The 8882-nt window shown below is 39.5% G+C and overlaps 1 long non-coding RNA gene across 1 annotated transcript; it reads right to left on the minus strand.

Annotated features, from left to right (window-relative positions):
• Positions 1–2433: 2433 nt before the first annotated feature.
• On the minus strand, positions 2434–6931 carry LOC125482122. The gene is made up of 4 exons (XR_007261553.1): positions 6858–6931; positions 6682–6742; positions 6349–6415; positions 2434–2559 (listed from the first exon to the last, which is right to left on the minus strand). It is a non-coding gene; the product is annotated as an uncharacterized LOC125482122 (long non-coding RNA).
• Between the last annotated feature and the right edge of the window lie 1951 nt (positions 6932–8882).

Here is an 8882-nt window from a genome sequence, read left to right on the forward strand (position 1 = left end):
GTTATGAAACTCTGTTTGGCTCATTTGAAGTGCTGCGTCCAATTATGGACACATCCATTATGAAAGAGTGTCAGGGCATCAGAGAGGGAGCAGAATAGATTACAAAATAGTTTTTGAGGTGCCAATTACATCAGTAGAATGGAACGGTTGGGGCTGTCCTCCATAGGAAGAGAAGATTGCAGAGGACATTTGATATAAGTGATCAAAATTATGAAGGTTTAGACAGCTATATATAGAGAAATGTAGCCACTATGGAGAATGGTGAACAACAACGGACAGTAATTTAAGGTGGCAAAAGGATCAGCTGCAACATGTGGGAAAACTTTTTTTAAAATGTAGATCTGGAAGCACTACCTGAGATTGCAGTAGAGATAAATAAAATCAGGACTTTCAACAATAACCTTGTTAAACACAAGGAGGGTTACAGGGCCTCCAGTTCTACTACAGCCTAATCTTCAACAGGATGGGCCAAAATCAGTACGTTTTGTACATTTTTGATACTACTTTGCTATGGCCCCAACTTAGATTTAGTGGTTCATTTGCTTCCCATGAAGCTTGACTTTTAACCAATTTTACAGCTATTCTTGCTTAACAAATGCAATATAACTAGATTGTTAAGAGTATTGATGGTATGACATGTTTTTTCTAAATTTTGTATTTCAATAAAAATTTTTGATTACTGAATGCATAACCAAATATTCCATACTGAAGGAAGCCTCTCAACATTATAATAAATATCATACAAATGATAAATATTCCCCAATGGTACAGTGATGCAGCGAGAAAATATACGTTCTAGTACGCTATCGAGTCATACATAAATTACCAAACTTCAGCAAGAATTGAGGGGCTGGTATAAATTAATTTAGTACTAACTTTGGTTAAAAGCAGCCAGCATTCTCAAAAAAAATCCACTTGTTTCATATTGTAAAGTGTACATATGGGTAGCTGAAAATTAAACTGAACTTGGAATCTAAAATCCTGCAACACTTCTTATCTAGACACACATGTAAAGAAAGGCCAACTTGTTAAAGTACCCATGGAAATGTAACCAACATGAGCTACAATTATGTGAAGAAAATGAGGAGGCAGTGAGATGTCTGTGACGTGATCTTTTACTTTCAGCAGCAGATTATTTTGATTGATAATTAGAGAGACTTCAGTACCTTATTACCCGCACACTATATTTTTAACAATATTTCCTCCATCATTTTTATGGATTCTCTCTCTCTTGTTGGCCAGGGGCTGCAAACATATTGAGCCAGCAAGCATGTGAACTGAAGTTACTAGAGTCCCAGTCACTGGTTTGGGCTGGCTTGAACCAGATCAGCTCTAAGGATGACATAAGGTGCAAGTCCTTATTTGGAGGAAGAATAATGAGGTAATCCTAAAGGTATCCTTGGAGTGAGCCTACAGTGGAAAAACACTGGTTCTCAGACGAGTTATAAACCATCAAGAACAAGACATCACAGTTCAGGAGACAAGGAAAAAAGATAAAAATGAAGGATTTCAGTGTGCCATCAGCGAAAACTTCAGAGAGCAACCTTCGCAAAGTCGTGGACCCCACACTTGAAAGTGTGAAGAGGGCCCCGAGACCTGAAGAAATCACCCGGTCAGCATGAGCTTCTATTTTTGGGTATTAGCCTTTTTTTGTTGACTGTTCAGGGAACGTCATTAGAAAACTTAAATGGGTGTGTGCTTGGATTTTAGCCTTGTATGAATTGCTCGCCTGCTGTTAACCTTTTCCTAAACAAATGGTGTAAATTGTATGTCAGTTTTAACTAAACAAATAGTTAGTGCTTAATTGAATCATAGAATCCCTCCAGTGTGAAAACATGCCCTTCGGCCCAACAAGTCCACACCGACCCTCAGAGCATCCCACCTAGACCCATCCCCCTATAAACCACCTAATCTACACAACCCTGAACACTATGGGCAATTTAGCATGACCAATCCACCTAGCCTGCACATCTTTGGATTGTGGGAGGAAACCAGAGCACCCAGGGACAAAAAGTGCAAACTCCATACAGACAGTCGCCTGAGGGTGGAATCGAACCCAGGTCCCTGGCGCTGTGAGGCAGCAGTGCTAACCACTGTGCCACCATGCCACCCTACAGACTTGACTCTTGTCCTCTTTGTACCGAGCCAATAACTGTTGTTGAGGGCACTAACCGGGCAACAGTATCATTAACCAAGCCACAACAGCAAGCAGTCTACTCTCTGGGCTTGACTGATCTGAAATTGAAAGAACTGCAGGGTGTGTTTCATTGGTGTTACTTGACGAGATTCCTAATGAACCAACAATACTATTTCAATTTTATTTTTAATTGTTAAACATGATCAATAAATTAACATAAGGAAATGTGAATAAAAATAAAGAGTCAAATTATTTTGTCTGAATTTTTTTGACAATCTATTTTCCATCAAGCGAGTTACTTACAGATTTCCAAGTTCCTACATTTTTCTCAACAAAAGTAAATATTCTGTCACACTGGTCCAGAGGAAGGCAATCAAGCACATCACCAAGCAGTAGAAAGGGTGTTGTTGCAGAACAGATACCTACACAAGCACAAAATAAGCAATCAAGTTATTACAGCTTAACATGTTTGTTTGTTTAAAAGAAAGAATGCTATCGAGCCCTCGCGCTGAATGTTCTTTCACTAATAGATTAAAACATTTGCTATGGGTATCTTAATTTGGTTGAAGAGGGAATCAAAATTTTACAATTCTAAATACCATCAGATCAAAGTCTGTAAACAAAGGTTTCGTAATGGGGAACAATTAAGGCTATAGATAGTTTATCATCAGTAACATCAGTAGTTCTTCTGATCACTGAATTAAAACACAGTTCTGGTTATATTTAACCTATGAAACTAGTCATACACATTTTGGTAACAATTCCATATAATTAGTTAATTTAGAAATATTTAATGGAGAATTATGAATTTTAAACAGTGAGAGACTAAGAAACACTGGTATTCAGAGATCCCTCAGAGTTATTGAACTAAAATAATACTAGAAAGTTAACAACCACAGAGTAAATAATTAGAAAAGCAAATGACATGTTAGTCTTTGTACTAAACAAATTGACATACAAGAGAAAATAAGTCTTTTTTACAATTATACAGTGCCTTAATGAGGCCACATCTGAAGTGCTGTGCAATTTCAGTTCCTTTACCTAAGAAAGGATAGACTTGCCTGAAGGGTCTGGAATATAGGTTATTTGGATTGATTTCTGGGACAAGAAATATTAAAAGTATGACGTTTAACAGTTTTCAGAAAATAGCTGAAGTTTGAATTTCTCTTTAAAAGTTATTGGTTTCTACAGAGATTGTAAAACAATTGGATGCTCTTTGTGGCATCTCACATCCACAGGCTAAGAAAGTACACTAAATTTTGCTAAAAGTTTAAACAAATAAGATTTCACAGCGAGTTTTGCTATATGTGTTGAAAGTTTAAAAATGGCTATATCTATTGCTTCAGCTTTCCTCAACAAGAGAGCATTTGACTCAGTACGTTACAACAAATAATAAAGGTTAATTCAAAACAAGTCGCAGGTAATTTATACATAGAATGTCAAGGAGACACTACAAAACAGAAATAGTTGAGGTCTTAGCTCAACATTTACACCTGGAGAAAGGAAACAATAATCCAGTTAAAACGCATCTTAAATTGGCTGGGACAGCAGCAAATGTGGCAGATTGAAATGGAAGAAGGAGTTAGTAAATCTGAACTCAAAAGGGAAGCAAAAGAGAAAGAAAAGGAAAGAAAGGAACAGCAAACTGAATTAAAGTTCCAGCGATTATTAGAAAAGAAGGTTTTAAATTTCGTTGAGAGAAAAAAATCAGAAAGTTTGAATTGGACAGAGAAAGGCTTTTATTGCATGAACAGGGAAGTAACAGATAGATTTGATGATTCAGGTTTAACTTTTCATATGTTCATTCTCACATCAGGCCAGCACTGAATGCCTATTCCTAAATTCTCGTGTGAAGGTGGTGGTGATGAGCTGCCCTCTTGAACCACTGCAGTCCTTGACATGGAGTCTGCCACAGTGTTGTTAGGAAGGAGTCCCAGGTTATCAACTCAACAACAGTAACGGAGTGGTGATATAATTCCAAGTCAGGATGATGTGTGGCTTGAGAACCTGGTGATACTCCATGCAACTGCTTCCCTTGTCCTTAGAGGTGATAGATGCTGTGCGCTTGGAAACTGCTTTGGAAGGAGCTTTGTGGCAATAGATAGTATACATTGCTGCCCTGTGTATTAGTTATGGAAGGAATGAATAGTAAGGTGGTGGATGTGATGGCAATCACGTGGGCTGCTTTGTCTTGAAAAAGGGTGAAGCTTCAAGTTTTATTGGAGTTGCACACAGCTGGACAGGTGGAGGTTATTCCATCACACTACAGACTTTCATCTTGAAGACAGTGGACAGTATTGGAGAGACAGGAGATGTGTTGTTAGGTGCAGATTTCCTCATCTCTGATTTGCTTTTGTAGCCAATTATCTGGTTGGTCCAGTTCAGTTTTTGTTCAATGGTAATCCAGCAGGATTGTACCATTGAAGGTCAAAAGGAAATGGTTAGTTTCTCTCTTGTTAGAAATGACCTTTGACTTGCACTTGTGTGGCATGTACTACTTCAGTATCTGACAATTGCAAATAGTGCTGAATATCATGTAATTATTAGCAAACATTCCAACTTCTCATCTTTTGATGGAGGGAGAGTGAAACTTTGGGGGGGAAATCCTACAATTAACCATGGCAAAGATGAGTCAGATCTTTTGTGATACAAGTTTAAAGATCATGTAAGACTGGATGATCCACGAAATGAATTAAAGCTCAACACCCCTAATGATAAGCAAAGTCCTAAGAATCACCAAACAACATGCTGATGCTGGAAAGTGAACAGCATTCTAATACAAAACTTCTTCTGCAGTTTTCAGCTGCTCATGTTCCAAAATCGGAGGGACTCTTCAGCAGTCAGCAATGAACAAACAGTGAAGAAGAAACATGTAGATTGTGCAACGTTATCAATGGATTGACCAGATGGATAGAAAAATGGCAAATGGAATTCATTCCAGTGGATTGTTTTCTTTGGATCAGAGATAATGGAGGAGAGATATAAATTAAGTCTATAAAATTAAGAGGGAACTCGATAATAGTAAGTAAAAAGGATCCATTTATTTTAGCGAAGAAGTAACAAATCGGCACATTGATGTAAATTAATTGATAGAAGGATGAGACAGGAATTGAGGAAAAGGTTTTTCACTGGGTGTATGTGCTGGGGTTTTTCACTGCCAGTAAAGGTAGTTAATGCATTTGATAAGTTTTACACTTTTTTAAAAAAATACTTGAACATGCACAAGAAGGCCGTAATCTGCAAGGTTAGGGAACAAGAGCCAGAAAGTGGGATCAGGTTGGATAGCTCTTTTTCAACTGGCAGAGACACAATGCACAAATTTAAAAAATGAAAACACTGACACCCGACATGTAGGTGCTGACAGCTAGGCCAACATTTATTGCCAATCCCTAGTTAACCTTGAGATGATGATAGTGAGTGGCCCTCTTGAACTACTGCAGTCTACACGCTGTTGGTCGACCCATAATTTCAGTCGTGATGGAGTTTCAGGATTTCGACCCAGGAATGGCGATATATAGTTCAAAGTCAAGATTGTGAGCCCTTTGATGGGGAACTTGGAGGTGGTGGTATTCCCATACATCAGCTGTCCCTCTCCTCCTACATGGAAGTGATAATGAGTTTGGAAGGTGCATGACTCTGTAAGGAGCCTTGGTGAATTTCAGCAGTGCAACTGCTGCTGCTAAGTGTTGGTGATGGAGGGAGTGGATATTTGTATATGTGGTGCCAGTCAGGTGGACTGCTTTGGCCTGGATGGTGTCAAGCTTCTTGATTGTTGATGGAGCTGCATTCATCCAAACAAAAGGAGAGTATTCCTCACACGATTGAGTTGTGCCTTGTGTCTTAGGACTGAGATGAAATTATTTATGAAATTTCGAATGTTCTACTCCAGTGAATATACACACTTTTTAAAGAGTATATTGGAGACGGAGATCGGTCCATTTCTGGACAGAATGGAATCTGTAATATTGGATAATGGAAAAATAATGGAAGAAACTCCAAACAGAGTTGAAAGGTGGAGCAAGTTCAAAGGGTGGCGTGGTTCACTCCTGCTTCTATTTTACAACATTTTACTGTTATATGGAATAAATTGGCAATTTCACGTAATGGCACATAACCTATACTTGGTTATATGCAAATATCTTGATATTAGACACTGTTCAAGGCTGAATAAAAGGGTCTCATTTGAGACAAAATTTTGATTACACTATTACCTTCTGTGACTCCATTAATGCTGAGAGAGATTATAGCCAAGAAATCTTCACATTCTCCTTGTTCTAACTAGAAAAAAGAACATGAACAAAAAGTTAGTAAAACCTACTTGCTCAACAGTAGCAGTCTAACTTCCAATCCAGTTTATAGCTCAAAGGGGAAAACTATGGTCCTTTTCCACCTGCATACCATGAACACTAACATACACATGTCTGTATCAGATAAATGTACCACATAACACTGACAAATGTATGTATTTCCATCAATCATTATCATATATAGTACCTAAAAGTACCTCATATTGTCACATATAACACAATTCCATTGAGACTCACAATTTTTTCTTCCAGAACACCTCTGAATGCTTGATCCAATGTGGTTTTCTTTTCTGTTTCACTGTATGGAAACAAAGGAAAGCTATAAACAAACATTCCACTCTTTGATAGTCACAAAAGCCAGATTTGTTCAACCACAAGCTCTGAGTGTGCAATAAAAATAATAATTCACTCACCCCCCACTCAATTGGCTGAAGATGAGAATTAATGGCTTGACATTCTTGATGTTCAAAGCTTCTTTTGTATAAATCTAGTAAAACAAAAAAAAAATTGTGGCAATGTTCTCAAAATCAAGCATGAAATTAATGTATTAAAAGTTAATTTACTGACTGTGTGAATAAATCTCTTATAACAGCTAAAACAAATTCTATTCTACTGACAATTTCCACCTATCTGAAGCTTAAACTAACATGTTATGCAGAATGTGGCACAGTAGTCAATGAAATGCATTCAATATTAAATAATCAGTCCCATAGTTCAACTGTTTATGACTAGCTACAGGTAAATAAGATATAGAAGATCAACTAGTAATATATGAACACTTTTTTTGCAGTATTTACCTATTTTCTGCATGGCAACATTTTAAATGTATACTCTGTTTAATTTCTCATCTCTCAATAGTCTTGCCTGTTAGTCATGTCCAAAGTTTAATGCAAAAATTTTGCGATAGGATTTGAGCCTTTGGAAAATTAATTCTGATGTTTGGATAACTACTTCACAATAAAAATTAGAACATAACATGCAAATAAGATCAATAGCACCTTTCAAAAAAATGCATATCTCATTGTTGTATGTGAGATCTTGCTCTCACAACTGGATTCCAAGTTTGTCTGCAACATTTCACACAACTGGTGACCAGACAAGGGCAATGCTTTGAACATCCAGGGTAAATCTTGGGAGGGTTCTAAATGTCATTGTTAAAGTGCTCACTCGTGATGTTATGTTAATATGACAGAGATGCTGGGATGTTCCAGGGATTACTGTTGGTACTATAACTGTTTATGTTAGATCAGGGATTTGGGTTTAGAATTCCATGACTTTTGCAGATGACATCAAGTCTGACTGGAATTAAAGGAGACAGCTCAGAAACTAAGTTGTGAGCTGAACAAAGTTTCTAAGTGGACAGAGCAACGGTAAATTGAATTTAAGAGAAGCATAAATTATTGCATACAGAAAAGAAAAACAAAGACAAGTATTCCATGAATAGGGGACAACAAGGTGCAGGGCTGGATGAACACAGCAGGCCAAGCAGCATCAGAGGAGCTGAAAGGCTGACGTTTCAGGCCTAGACCCTTCATCAGAAATGGGGGAAGGGAAGGGGGTTCTGAAATAAATAGGGAGAGAGGGGGAGGCGGATAGAAGATGGATAGAGGAGAGGATAGGTGGAGAGGAAACAGACAGGTCGAAGAGGCGGGGATGGAGCCAGTAAAGGTGAGTGTAGGTGGGGAGTTAGGGAGGGGATAGGTCAGTCCAGGGAGGACGGACAAGTCAAGGGGGCGGAATGAGGTTAGTAGGTAGGAGATGGGGGTGCGGCTTGAGGTGGGAGGAGGGGATAGGTGGGAGGAAGAACAGGTTAGGGAGGTGGGGATGAGCTGGACTGATTTTGGGATGCAGTAGGGGGAGGGGAGATTTTGAAGCTTGTGAAATCAACCTCTCCACCCCTCTCACCCACTCCAACCTCTCCCCCGCAGAACATGCAGCCCTCCGCTCCAATCCCAACCTCACCATAAAACCCATGGACAAGGGAGGCGCAGTTGTAGTATCGCGCATTGACCTCTACATCGACGAGGCCAGACGCCAACTCTCCGACACCTCCTCCTACCGCCCCCCCTGATCATGACCCCACCCCCGAGCACCAAACCATCATCTCCCAAACCATCCACAACCTCATCACCTCAGGTGACCTCCCACCCACGGCCTCCAACCTCATCGTTCCCCAACCCCGCACCGCCCGCTTCTATCTCCTTCCCAAAATCCACAAACCTGAATGCCCTGGTCGACCCATTGTCTCCGCCTGCTCCTGCCCCACCGAACTTATCTCCAACTATCTGGACTCCATTTTCTCCCCCTTGGTCCAGGAACTCCCTACCTATGTCCGTGACACCACCCATGCCCTCCATCTCCTCCAGAACTTCCAATTCCCCGGTCCCCAACACCTCATCTTTACCATGGACGTCCAGTCCCTATACACCTGCATTCCC

This window comes from Rhincodon typus, unplaced genomic scaffold (genome assembly GCF_021869965.1).
Source record: "Rhincodon typus isolate 14 unplaced genomic scaffold, sRhiTyp1.1 hic_rhity00006127, whole genome shotgun sequence".
In the NCBI taxonomy this organism is placed as follows: domain Eukaryota; kingdom Metazoa; phylum Chordata; class Chondrichthyes; order Orectolobiformes; family Rhincodontidae; genus Rhincodon; species Rhincodon typus.